Below are 14,568 nucleotides of genomic sequence, written 5' to 3'. Positions count from 1 at the left end.
GCTTGGCAAGCAAGGTTATAACAGTGCAAGTAGATGGATTTCTTTATATTTTCTTACGTGTGCTGCTGATGGCGACTAAGGCTGGGTCAGCTCTGCTGGCTTGTCGACGGGAAAGGAACGGTTTAACTCCCATCTTATCAGTGCCAGATGCAGTTTAACTAGTAGCTGTAGCCTTAAGAAGTAATGTTCTTACCCCTCCCTTTCATCAGTCATTTACAACTCAGATTCCTTTTCGGAGGGTTACTTTCAGATCTTCTGGATGACTGGCAACTTTCTATGATTCATCTGCTGCGATGGAACCCTTCACACGGCTTGCTTGAGCTCACTCTCGCTCCGCGGTTCGCACAGCGGTTTCTGTGGTAAATAAAACAACAAAAGGACCTTCCCGGCGTGGGGTTAGGGAGGTTTTCTTCCAGGTTTTTATTAGCACCTTGTCCCCTGGCTTAACGTTTCTCACGTATTTTCAGGAAGAATCAGGAAACGGCTTTCTTTTCACTGAACCTTTTTTGTGTTTCGATAATGTGATTCCTCTGAGCAGCCAGAGCGGCGGTTACTATGGCAACAGAGCTCGGGGCAGGACGGGGGCGGAGGGGGGCACTCGGCCCGGCCCCGAATCTCAGTCCTCCAAAGGCGGGGTTTGAGGCTGGAATTGCCGGGGGGATGTTCTGGTGCAAACTGGGCTGGAGCGCAGATAGCACTCGCATGGCTAATGGCCGCTGACGCGGCAGAGACAAAACTGGTGACTGACCCCGGCTGCAGCGGCGGGAGCGGACTAGAGTCAGGGCAGCCGAGGATGGGACAGACAGGACAGACGGGACTCCCGCTTTTGGTGCGGTCAGCGCGGTAACTACGGTCCATACGGCAGGACAGACCCTTACTCCCCCCCCAGCACGGCCAGTGGACCGGCCGCGGGCCAGGCGGCCACGGGCCAGGCAGCTGGACTGGGATAGATAGAGCCGACGCAGGGGCTGGGGGGGTGGTGTAACCGCGAACGAGTAGGGGGAACAACCGGGAAATGAATGAGGTAATATTTTGTTCCCAGCCTTTTACTTTAACCGTTTTTCTTTTATTGCTTTTCAAAATGTTATTTCCCCAGCATGTGCTATACTCCTCTTTTCTTCTGGATTAAACGGTTTTACAAATAAATTCAGAGTTTTTGCTTCTTTAAACTTTGGAATCTCCAATTTTCTTCATTTGGAGCCAATATTAACTCTTTCAGCTCTATTTCTTGCTGCATCTTTAGCTTCTTGACTCGCCAAACCACTTCCCCTTATTTCTGGGGTCTTTACCTTTTTGGTGTCTTTTAATATGTACTATAGCTATGTCTCTTAGGTAATTTTTTTTTTTTTAGTGCTTTTAAAACTTCTAAAATGAGTCCCTCATGTACCAATCTTTTTCCTCTTGAATTAAGTGGTCCTCTTTCTTCCCAAATTTTCCCAAAGGCATGCACTACTCCAAATGCATACCTTGAATCTATATATATATAGTTCCTTTCTTGTGCGCTAAAGATTCCAGTGCTCTTCTTAGAGCACACAATTCACAGGTTTGAGCTGACCAGTTTGAAGGCAACTTTCCCTTTTCAATAGTTTGCATGTTTTTCCCATCAACTCACTGCATACCCCGTGTTTTGCAAGGAGCCATATTTCTGTTTGCCAGCATAACTCCCAATACACCCATAATTCCTTAAAAAATGATCACACAAGGCCTGGGTACCCCAGTGCATTTGACTATGAATTTTCTGTAAAATTCTGAGGGCTATAGATTTAGGCAGTATTCCTCCACCATCAAGGAAATTTTCCACCTGCTCCCTATTTTGTTGACTCCCATAGCTTTTAATTTACTTTCCTCATGTGTGGTAAAATTTAAATTATTATTCCTTCTTTTTGATTCTACGGTCTCGTTTGATTAATTGCTTTCTGGCGATTTGACCAGCCGCCTGTGGGTACCCAACATAACATATTAATTGAACTGCAACTTATTAATTATGCTCGTCGATTTAACCAGTATCTCTAAGGGATCGTTTAGCAAGGGCTCTTTGTCATAGGGTATTTTCATATAACATACCAGAAGAGTTAATTCTTATTAAACAATGATATAAATTTCCTAAACAACCAATTAATCGGCTAGTGCTTGCGTTTCCACCATATATTGTAGATTGTTCATGATTATACATATAACTAGTGCCCAGGGGAAATACTCATTTCCCCTGCATTTTAAATCGTCATTTAATCTGATCCTCCTCTTTTCTTGTGTGGTATAAGTTAAGATCTATTTTGGGCCCCGAAACCAATAACAAGTTTTCTTAGGACTTTCATAGGCATATCATATGATCTTATTTTTATGTTCCTTTGTTAATTATTCTCTTTCTAGTCAAATTTATAGGCCTAAATTTAAAAGGGAGGTTACAACATGTTAAAATATGAATAACATCATCTATCATCTTAAGACAGGAGCATTAGAGAGTTCTTCTTTTAATAGATCTATCACTCCATTTTAATAATCCATCAGTTGTAAGGGGTTTTTTTGTTTTTTTTTTTTTTTTATAAAAAATTTTACCTTACTACTAAAGTTTTCAACCCATTGTCTTGCAATATTCCATAAGTCCTAACACCATTTACTCTGTCAGGGTTTAAAGTTTTAGTCCTCTTATTTAGCCTATGTCCCAAATATTTTACCTCTTTTTCAACAAATTGCAACTTGCTTTTTCTTCCTTTTTCCGCATATATCACTAACTCACAAACTGTTAATTTAAGAATGACATCACTAACTCACAAATTGTCAATTTAAGAATACTAACTCACAAATTGTCAGTTTAAGAATGCTGGCATGAAAAGAGAAAAATTATGCTGAGTGTAGTGTCTTTAGTATCTTTTAAGGCCAAGGATGATAAATTATTCGTATTCTTAATTTCACCATTACATCTCGTCCTAGGATATTATATTTGGCCTCTGGGATTAACAGGAAGGATCCCAGCCCCCTTTTGGAGTGGAAGTGGAATCAAACCAGCACCTTTATTATTTCAGGTACTCGAAAGGTTCCTTCTGCCCCAGCTACCAATACAGATTTTGATGACACATTACACCCTCGGGGAAGGGTTCGAACCATAGATCTTTTGGCCCCTGTATCCACTAGGAACTCATATTCTTGCTGATGGGGACCTAATTTAAGTTTCATTAGGGGTCCGTTTGTCCTGTTGCCTCCAGCCAATAGAGCCTTTGGCATCCCCTATTTTGGGATTGCTGTTCATCTCTCATCTTAACTCTACACTGTCTTCTCATGTGTCCTTTTCCTTTACAGTAATAACATATTATTTCACTCCTTCTTTCCTTTCTCAAGTCTTTCTCAGATTGTTTCCCTTCGCTTGCAACTCTCAGGGGGTACAGCCTAGCTGGTACAGCATTCCCCCGTATGTTATCCATAGTTTTGCATAGACACTTCTTTCCTGATTCACTGGTTTCTGAGAATTTACGTAAATGTTCAAAGCTTGACATACCCAATCTATACAATAGTTTATCACTTTTGTTTTATCTTTTTCTCCCCTAGAAGGGAAACCCTCCCAGGTCTCCAGGATAGTCCCTGGTGGACTATCAGGAGTTATTCTTACAATTTAGTTTTCGGTACTAGGCCTACCCTGCCTAGGAGCTACGAAGGGGGTCCCTCGGCTTTGGGGTTCCTTGGCTTTCAAATTGTGTGGAGAAGGACTCAGTCCCTTCCCTCGCACTGACCTTCATCCTCCTTCACCTTCACCCTCCTTTGGTGGAACCCTGGGGAGTGACCTATCTCTTGGAGATCATATCAATGGACTTTCACTATTCCTTTGCAAGTTTGCCCTCCCGCTATTTCCCAGAGTGAACATACTTTTTCCACCAGAGTGCTTCTTCACCCACACACACTTTTGCTCCTTCTGTTGGTGGTCTGGCCCCTCGCGGGGTGCAGAAACCGCACTACTTAGAAGTTCGCACTCAGATCGCCCCTCGTCCTGGCCGGGGACGTCTCATACACGGCACTCTGGCAGCATACACACACACACTCCAAAAAGCCCCTCCCCAAAGCACCACACCCCAACCGAGCGGTCCCTGACTCAGTCAAAGGGATTATTACTTACCAGCTCACGGAGTTCGCCCGGAATTTGCGCACAAAAATTATGGGGGTATAGGAACAAGGCAAAAGCTTGCCCCTCCCTTGCTTGTTATCAATTTAGGTTCGTTGCGTCCAGGTTTGGGGCGGCTGAGCAACTCTCGGGGCCACTGTAACAGTCGGTGGGGCGCCCCCCCGAGACTCCCAGTCTCCCTTTGTCTGGATCAGAGTCACGGCACCAATTTGTTATAGGTAAGGTTTGTGAATTCTCTAAGCCAATCAAGAATTCTCTGAGTCAATCAGAATACCAATTGAGAATTTATTGGGCAAGGATAACAAGCAAGTTCAGTGTGCTTGGGCGGCCAGGAGTCTCTGCTCCCCAAGGCCCACAACTTCCCAAGGCTCCTGAGTCCTTTTTTATCCACTCCATCTTCCTGCGTTCGTGTCTTCTGTACGTGTTCTCTGTTCCTGTGTACGTGTCTTCTGTTCCTGCTCCAGGCTGTTGCTAGGGGGGTCTTTTCCTGCCTTCTGGTGGTCCCGACCCTCCTGTTTTTGCAAGCGAGCGGATTCTTATCTTGAGTGGGACTTCCTGCTGTGCTTATCGTGGGTCTGTGCTATTCTTGTCAAACAAGGCTTGTGCACTTACAAGATTTCCTGTTAAGTATACAAAGTCTTGTGACATTTAACATCCAGGCTCCTATAGTTACATTACATATTTTGATGAACAAACATTAGTTTATAACAACCACCAATATATTTACTTATGATGGAAGAGTTCTGGGATTCCTTGAATGAGTGTACAAATGTCCTTGTCTCTGTGCAGCAGATTTTTTGTAGTGGGAATTTAATATTGAGCCTCTTAATATGAAGAACAAGGTTTTATGTCTACAATAAAGACATTCTACAGCATCTCAAAGATTTCAGTCACTAGAGGGTAACAGAATCACTAGAGGGTAACCTGCTCCTGGTCCTAAGTTGACTTAGCATTAGTAGAAAATGTTCACATCTTTATATTAACAGAGCAATTCCACTGACAATGATTGAGCCAATCTGTTCAGCCCTGACAGTGAGAAATGTCTCCTCTGCCTCCAAGGACAATTAGGGTACCTATACACATGTCAATTAAATGAGAGAAAGACTAAATCAGTGTCAGTTCCCTAAACCACAGCCCATTTCTTCCATCATCATGAAGTAACTTTTTGTATCAACATCCTTTGCATTTATTGGTATCTTTTAGTCCTCAAATCTCCTGCTTTGACCATAGAGGGTTCAAATTCTTGGTTTTGAAAGAAAACATCCTGATTTTCCATCAAGAGCTGTGAGAGTTTGTTCATGGCCTGCCCATGTGCCACTTCATGCCAGAAAACACATTTTCTAGGATCCTCTTAAAAACTGTATCCTAAACTGGGGGTAAGGATAAATAAATCCACAATTTTCTTATATATCTCTCTTTCTCTTTGTACTGTTCTAGTAGGTGTGAGGAAATGTTGGCAGAGTTTGGAGGCTGCAAAGGCTCTGAGTACCTAAAGATGAGGCACAGTGTGGAATTCACAGGTCTTAAATAAAACCCTGTGATGGTGACACTGAGAGCATTTCACCAAACAAGTCAGTCACAGCTCTGAGACCTCCAGGGAGCCAAACATGAGTATTTACTCCAAAGCTATGCAAACAGGAAAGGACTCTTTTTTCTTTATTATTGATTCTTTTACTGATGGCCTGAGTGTGTGACATATCCTGCTCTTTAATGTCTGCATGTCTCAAGTTCAAAATGAGTGAAAGAAACCCTTTTCTGTCTGGTGTGTTGTGGAAGCCCCTTTGAATGTGACACATAAACCTGATTCTTACTGGGCTGAGTCTCAGACTGAGTGAATCTCATGAAATTTGCTGAAATAAATCAGGATTCTTCAGAATTGCTGGAAAAACGGCCTTGCTTAAGGAAACAAAAGAAATACAGAATTTATCAGGAAAAAAAAAGAGGCCAGATTCTAATGAACCTGGGTTTATTGAAATGTATGCAATTGATTTCAGTAGGAGCAGCAGCTGGCTCATAATAGATCTGATTAATTAACAATAATGATATTTTGGCAGAGTCCTCCAAAGTCCCAGAGGAGCAGTCCATGCAATTATCACTGCAAAATCCTCATAAATACATGGCGGCATTTGCTCTATTAAATAAATAGGCTGTAGAGAGCTAATGGATCCGGGGGGCCAATCCATTAGCTCTCTACAGCCTTCTTTATGCAGAAGACGACTCATGATTAAGCACTGGAGTGCCATGGACAAAGAATGTGACTACACAGAAGTCCATGACAAAATTCCATCCATTTCTGTAAGATGAAGTTTCACTTTGGACAGTCAGTGAAGGTGGGAACTTTTGCCCTGTGGCAGCTTTGTGCCAGCACCTGATCAGGAAACACTTCTGCTACATTTTGTGCTGACCTTTAGCTGCAAGCACCTGCGGACTTGAGGAGTGAATTTGCAAATCCCTCCTGCCTTGGATTCTGATTGAAATTCTGTGTGTGCTTTAACTTGCAGCCTAGAGAAACAACAAAGTAAAAGAGAAAACAAACCTGAGTAATGGAATTGAAATGATGGAAGAGGGGAAAACTTCTGGCTATTTTAAGGAAGTTTTTGGGTTCATTTTTTTTCAACAGGATCCTAAGGGTTAGTCACTGGCACTACTAACCACAGGTGGAAAACATAAATTATTACAAGACTTCTTAATAATACAAACCATTTCTAGGCTTGTGCCATAGTTTAAGATTGGTTTTTTAGTTAAGGAGAAATCCATCAACCACAGAGGTGATTCTCTTAGATGAGCTGCTAACAGTTCCACCAGACCAAACAGAACCAATCAGCTGGCTAGTTTTCAATACTGACACCCTGTTAAACCACTTAAAAAAGCTGAACATGCCTCTGTAAAATAACGTTTAAAGAGAAACAAAGTCTGGGAAAAGCTCTCTTGCTTCTGGCTGTTGAACAGGTAACTGGGAGCTTGAGCGGCCCACCGCACAGCTGGCAGGGCTGGGCCCTGACTCCTGTGGCCTGGCCAGCTCGGCCCACGGAGTGGCTTGTCTGAGATTCAACCGCAGCTCAGCTGGCAGGCCAAGCCGGCTCTGCTGGAGCTTTGGCTGGGGCCAAGCAAGCCCCTTCTGGCCCCTGCTCCAGCCGCAGGCTGTTGAGCCATCCTGCTGGGACTATCCTGGTGCCGCAAGAAGTCATGTGGCTAAGAACAGACGTGGCCCTGCAGCCACACGCAGAAAAGCAACCCTGCGGCTGGAATTGAATGTGGCAGGGGACAGAAAACAGTCATGCAGCCAGACTGGCTGCTGCCCGGCAGAGATGACATGACTATCCACACATCCAGGCGAGATATTAACTCTTTTAGTGCACAGACATTAATCCTCTCTCAAGTAAGAGAAAAGAAAAGGGTGAAGACACTGAGGTCAGTGAAGGAGTCAAATCCAGATGGGAGGAGAGTGAGGAGATGATTTAGCCTTGGGCTGAAAAGCATGGGAGGATGGTGCGTTCAAACTGTAGACATAAACAAAGGTACCTGTGCTGAAGCAAGCAAATGTTGAAGTAGCTGTGATCCGATGAGAAGCTTGAACACAGAGAGATAGGAGTGATGAAGTCTCTTTGCCCCTAGAAATGAAGATAATCTCAGAGATAGATGAAGAGAACCTTTGCTTCCGAACAGATCATCCTTAAACTTGTACTCCACTAGCCAAAGATTGAGCCCCAAAAGCAATGATGGGAAAAGTTATTAGTTGAGGGGAAGGACTTTCACATGGCAATCAGATTTCCATCTCCTGGGTGGCTGATTCGCTGTGACATTGAAGCCACGAGAAAACTGTTTCTTGTGGAAAAGTCTCCATGGCATGGCAAGAGAGACTCCTCTCCCTAAGTGAACTGAAAAAAGATCATTTTAGAGGTGGTAAACTAGCTGAAAATCCCAGATTTTGTCAGTTTATGTTGTCAGTGGGAAAAGAAAGAGGAGGTGGGGGGGGAGGAGAAATGCTCTGAAAGTTTATTTAGTTCTTATTATTCTCCTTTTAGTTCTGCCAATAAAATTTTCTTCAAACCCTTTGAAGTTTTGAGCCTGTTTTTGCCCTTCTCCTAATCCTTATCTCACAGCAGAAAATGAGTGAATAATTTTAGCGAGTGCACTGGCTTTTGGCCAGTGCTCAACCCACCATAGCTTGGAAGTCTAGGAGTAGCTCGTTAAGCATGTCTTGTGTGATCTGTGCTCCCTAACATGAACATGTTATAAATGATCAAATCTGTAGCCAATTTATCAAAAAAATCGACAAAGATTTATTAAGTCAATTAACAAAAAATAGAATTTTAGGAAAAGCCAAAAATCAACCACAGCCAAGACAGCATCTGCCCCAGACACAGATGCTGGGTGCCCTTGGGTTCCCGCTGACAGAGTGACAGCGTTCCCCCGAAGGGACACACCGAGTGCTCACAGGAGCTAGTTTATATACAGTTTATTTTGCCTGAGGCAGAGATGACCACATATTTCTTTGTGTCTCTTTACATGTAAAGTTGGATCTATACATGTGTAGAAGCAGACAAAGTCCGAACTCAGAAGAATGTCTGAGTATCCAGGCAGAAGATGTATATTTCCTGAGTGCGTTGACTTAATCCTTTCCAGGTGCAGGTCTTGTGAACTTCTTCAGGACATTCCATTCTGAGAAGGTCCAGATGATATCTTCTCATGCATGGTGCCGCAGGAAAACCCCTTCTGATGGCCCGAGTCAGTCTCCAGGCTGTCCGGGAGGGGTTACCATATGCATAGCTCTGTCTTCAGTCAGGCTGAGTTCATAGTCCAAGATTTCTTTATTCATACGGTAACTGGCTTGATGTTATCTTTAGTGTTGTCCGGGAACTGGTTAGAATGTGAATAGAATGCAGTCCCCAGCCGGAGCAGCCACCAGCATAGGGTTTGATTTCTCCTAATATTTTATATATACTTATTTCTAACTTTACAGCATGAATTAATCTACCATAGATATAACAAACATCATGCTGTTGTTTCATTGATCTTTTTATCCTGGATAAATCAGAGCACCTCACCTCTGTGCCTCACCTCAACTCAACTCTGCCTGAGAGAATGAGATCCAAACCGTCTTGTACATATGTAGCAGTGACAGAGGAATGGCCAGGATTTCTTCTGCCTGCTCTTTCCCCAAATCCAGGTTTCCTCCCCTGCCAGGCTCCTGCTTCAGGCTGGCCCATTTTTGTAGTAGTGATTTGGGATTGATAATGCTGTTGCTCTGCATTGCTCAGATAAAGCCCCATTTATTTCCCATCTCATTGGCTCTGAGGGATAATTGGAACATAGTCCTACAATTTGGCTCTTTCTAAATACCAGCCAGATTGGAGAGTTTTGCCTTTTGAATTATATTCATGGTTGTGTCTGAATTATATTTTATTGAACATGTTTTGATACCCTCCCAGTGTGTTGTAACTGTACCAGCAGGGAGCTGCCAACTCTGTTGTCTGGTGATTGACATCTGATTTTATACTGTGGGATTAGATCAGGGAAAAATCAGACAGCCCAAGATATCCAAGACTAACACCTTCAAAATGCTCCTGGCATTATTTTTACATAACCACAAATGTTCTTACTGATATTTTAACTGACTTTCAGGAACAATGCAATATTAATTAATATTTTGCCTAAAGAATGTTCCAAAGAATATTTGATGCCATGGCTTGTTCACCTCTGGATCATGACAAAGTAAGGAAGAGGACCCTGTGACAGGACAAAATTTCACATCCTCTCAGGGGGGAAAGCAATAAACAAAGGGATAAGAAATCAAATTTAGAGGCTGCTAATGAAGAAAATCATGGACCCTCTTTGGAGCGGTAAAGAGCTATAAACCAAGGCAGGATATTGGTGTGGACATCACTGATATAATTTTCTGTCTGCATTTTGCCTTGCTCATGGTGTTGTTGTTGTGCCATATAATAAAAACTTCATCTCATGCTTCAGCACAGTTCACTGTCCAGCACAAATTGTACACAAACATGCTGAGACAGGCAGCAGAAAAGAGAAAGGGAAGCAGAGTGATACTATAAAAAAAGCTGTTTCTTAAAAGTGGTATTGAACCTCTCCCTCTGAATTCCTACACATAACTTGCTCAGGCTCCCTCTGCAAATGTTTATCCCATTAATACATCTGCCTGGAACATTTACTACCAGTTTGTGACAGTTCAAGGCAGTGAAAGCAATGAGCAATCTGGTGTGGCCCCAGACTTTACAACTAACTAATCACTTCTGACTGCAAGGCAAGCGAGGGTGTTAATTACTCCCAGTATTAATTTTTGACCTCTCTATGGGGATGATTGCAATAAACCCTGCTCTGACCTCGCTGTCTTTGAAAAGAAATACTTTTAGAGGCTGATTCTTTAGCTGCAAAACCTTGCGAGTGCTTCATGCATCATCAGATCCTCACTAGTATCCAAGAGGAAAAGGATGTTGATTAATTGATTAAATCTTGCTAACAGTGCTCTGAGACTTACAAAAATGCATATTGAAGAGGAGAACTTCATCAAGATAATCTTGGATACTGCATTTAATCTGTTCTATCTGCCCAGGAATGATGAAGACTTCCGAACAAATCCTGCTGTGATGGTGGGGATTTGATATTTGGTATTTCTACAGCTCAGCTGTCTCTCAGCACTTGCCCTGGTGCATATGCGCTCGTCATGGTGACATGTCCTGCTCCTGGAGTCTAAAATGAGCAAGATCCTATTAGCAGTGGGAACTGAACATGAGTGGGGAGAGAATTGGAGGTGTTCCAGTCATGCTAATAATACCTTTTACTTGGAGATAATAACAGTCCAGTTACGTTAATTTTTTGCTTGGCACATCCACTGTGCCGCTGACAATGATGGCCCACAAGTGTTTTTATGAGGGCTTAATGCACACTCTGGGGTTTTGCAAAGCAATTGTCAGAGTTAAATGCAGGACAAATCAGATGGTTAATCAGCATGTGAATGCATGAGGAGCCATGTCTGCAGGCCAAGCACTGGTATTTTTAAACCCCTGGGGAGCTCTGCCACCAGATGGGCTTTTTTTTTTTTTTTTTGAGCTATGAGTCTTCCTTAGAACAGTTTGGTTTGGGCCTTACACAACCTCTAGCAATTTTGTGAATATCCTTCTGTAACTGCTCAGCCTGGCTTCTCATTTTTTAGGTAGGAATCAATCAATACTAAGAAAGTTAAGGCAAATCCTGTGAATCTGCCAGGTTGGATGGAGCTTGGACCTGATGGGCATATTTGGCCTTGTTTTACCTGTCCTGACCTTGGGATACATTAGGAATAATTCAGAATGTGATGTCCCAGCCCTGGAAGAGTCCAAGGCCAGGTTGGATGGGGCTTCGAGCAACCTGGGATAGTGGAAAGTATTCCTGCCCATGGAATGAGATGATCGTCCAGCCCCTTTCTAACCCAAACCATTCCATGATTCTAAGTATTTAAAGATGCAAACTCACAAATTTTGGGAGTTAAACACCTTGATATGAATGCAGTTTCTACATACCTTTGTAAGCCTGGGTTTTAAACCTCCAGTTAATTACTGGAAGTAAATAAACAACTTCACAGCTTGAAGTTATTTGAAAACTGCTAAGGGGGTTTTGTCATATTTAATTTAAAGTTGACCAAAACATATACAGACTCAAAAGATAGGATGTTAGAAGGAAGTTGAAGGTGAAAACATCTTTTATTCAGTAATTTTTCTTCCTGTGTCTCTAATGTGTTAATTTTTCTCCCAAATAAATAGGGGAGATGATTTCTATTAAAAGTGGATGAGCTGGAAGGCTGAGTGGAGGGTTTTCTACTCTGAAATCTAAATTCCTTAGTCTTCAAAATCGCTGCCGAAGTGTTCATTTGTCTCATGTTCCACCTCCACAATCACATTATCTGCTAAAACATCTGCAATGACTTTATTATTAATGGGCAATGTCATAATTTTCCTCTAGCAAGCTTCCCCAGGGCTTCACCTCTACTCTGAGCAAGACAATAATATTTACTCACACTAAAATAATCTTGTCAAGAATTTTGACATTTCTTCTGACCATTAATTAAGCTTGAAAAGTACTTACCAGCACTACTATTAGCTTCATGCCTGACTAAACCTACGGAGAAAGAATTGAAGAGAGTAATTTAATATATTGTAAAATAAATGTGCAGCAAGGAGAACATAATACAGAAACATGAATACAACCACCAGAAAACTTATTTTTCTACTTAGATTAAGAACTAGAGACTTCTGGTAAATATCCAAAATATGTTTTGCTATATACTATTTTTTTATATACTCTAAATGCACCACAGCATCATTCCAGTTATTCCTTTTTCCGTTGAAATAATTACTGGAGCAGGACTTCAACATCTCTTGTAAACATCATAAGCACTCATGCCTCTTTCTGGGATACTGAAGGATCTTCCCCCTCTTTTCTTTGTTTTCTCTGTTTTCCCTTTCTCTCAGGAATACCTTTTCTCTTTGATATGCTATGTTTGTTCCCACAAAGAGTTTGGGTTCTGAGAATCTGACATTTTCCAAAGGAGACTCATTCTATGAGAAAATCTCCAAGCTAGTAATTTCTCTAACTACAACCAGTAGGCCTCCCATGGGCCCAGGTCCAGTAGCAACCACACAAATATCAACACAACTTCCCAAGCTCTTCTAGCCCAGCTCACTCCTGTAGGCATGGTTTATATAAAATTTAATATAGAGAGACATTTCTACCTTTTTCTGGGGTGCTAGAGTGACGTCCCTCTGTGGCCACCAATGGCTGCCTGATAGATTTAAATCTAAAATGTGATTTAAAATTAATTTTTAAATTAAACTTAAAATTTAATTTCAACTAAAATTTCAAATTTAATCTAAAAATACATTTATTGTAAAGCTCTCTCCCAATGGATACAGATATGAAGAAACCTCTCTGCAAACACAACATGGAAAAGGTTTTATTTTTTTTACTGACAATTCCTACCAACTTTCTTCCCCTGATCCCAGGTTTAATCTCATTTGATGGCTATGAGGAAAGATAAGGATTTGAGGACTGTAGGTGTCTGTGGCTCATTCCAAATGACAAAAAGCACAGAAGGAAGAGAATGTTTGGAAGAAAAAATTCTTTATGAAGGAAATATTTAAAATAAGTGGGATAAATTTCAAATAGATTCTTATGGCACAACTACTGACTTTATTGGAAGCAGTTTGTTTTATAGCTTGCACTGACTCTTGAGTGTCCTGGAACATTCTTTGTTTTCTCATTGTCAGTGTGCATTATAGCAAAATCACACTGGAGTTTGTTCTTCCCCAGCAGACACCTCCACTTCGGGGAGAAAATGAAAAAGAAGGCAGAAATTCCCATCAGTTCAGAGCAAATGCCTTCCTCTGTGTTTGCAAAACAAAAGCATTGTCTATAAATTCTCAGCACAAGCTTCTGAGAATGAAAAATTATGTATTACACATACAAAAGTCTGTCCAAATGACAGCAGCTCTTGTTATATTTCTTTGTCAGACAGAAAAACTTGTCTAAATTGCCTCACTATTTTATTAGGAAATGAAAAACAAATACCAAAGTGGCATTTCTTTTAGAGTTGTATTGTAAATGGAGTTAAATACATTGAAAATATAAACATTGTTTGATTGATGTGTATTATATCTCCCTATTTATCTCTATTTCCCTATTCACATCTTGTTTTGTTCTGATTTTGACCTGGGTTCTTTTCTTAATGCTCAATATTTTTGTAGGGCAAAGACACCCACATTCCCAAGCTGTCATCTGCAAATCCAAAAGGAGAACTGTCTCCTTCTGATCAGCCTGATGATCACCACAGACCTCTCCATCTGGGCTGCAGTTCCGGCAAATATTCAGGTGTGAAGTAGACTTGAAGCACTTGAAATTCTCAGACAAAAATAAATGCAAGTACTTTGCTAGACAAAGCCAACTTAGGTACAGGCAGAATTTTAACAAAGAATAGGGTGACTACACACTCCTGTACTAAAAATAGAAATACTTCTTCAAACCTTTATTTAGCTTTTCTAGTGCAGAAGTGGAGCAGGAAAGGAGCTGTATTATCAATCAGTCCTAGGGCTCTCACCCAGCTGGAACAGGGCATGTTGTGCACTATGTATTTATATTTACCCATTTCAAAAGGCTGTAGATTCATTTCTCCCCTGGCATGAGAAATGTTGGTGGAAGCACTGAAGGATTAGAGAGTGGCTGTGATTTGCCTGCTGAAGTAAACATAAGCCAATATTGTAACCAGATCACATTCTTGTGGTGGGATGAAGAGACTTTAATTCTCAGTCACACTGAGAAGAAGCAAAAAGTGAACCAGGAAATAGGCTGAGCTTTATTTAGTGTGGGAATGAAAACATGGGATAAATGGGGACATTTGGCCTCATTTTATGTGGCTTGATCCTTGGGACATGTCAAGAATAGTTCAGGATTGACATGCCTCATCC

General features: G+C 41.6%; 1 long non-coding RNA gene across 1 annotated transcript; it reads left to right on the top strand.

Annotated features, from left to right (window-relative positions):
* Positions 1-656: 656 nt before the first annotated feature.
* On the top strand, positions 657-14,012 carry LOC115912664. Its single transcript, XR_004061345.1, has 3 exons — positions 657-1,024; positions 2,932-3,023; positions 13,852-14,012. It is a non-coding gene; the product is annotated as an uncharacterized LOC115912664 (long non-coding RNA).
* Positions 14,013-14,568: the final 556 nt, after the last annotated feature.

Source organism: Camarhynchus parvulus, chromosome 22 (assembly GCF_901933205.1).
Source record: "Camarhynchus parvulus chromosome 22, STF_HiC, whole genome shotgun sequence".
In the NCBI taxonomy this organism is placed as follows: Eukaryota; Metazoa; Chordata; class Aves; order Passeriformes; family Thraupidae; genus Camarhynchus; species Camarhynchus parvulus.
The sequence above is the reverse complement of the archived record's forward strand: the minus strand, read 5'-3'. Positions and strand labels throughout refer to the sequence as shown.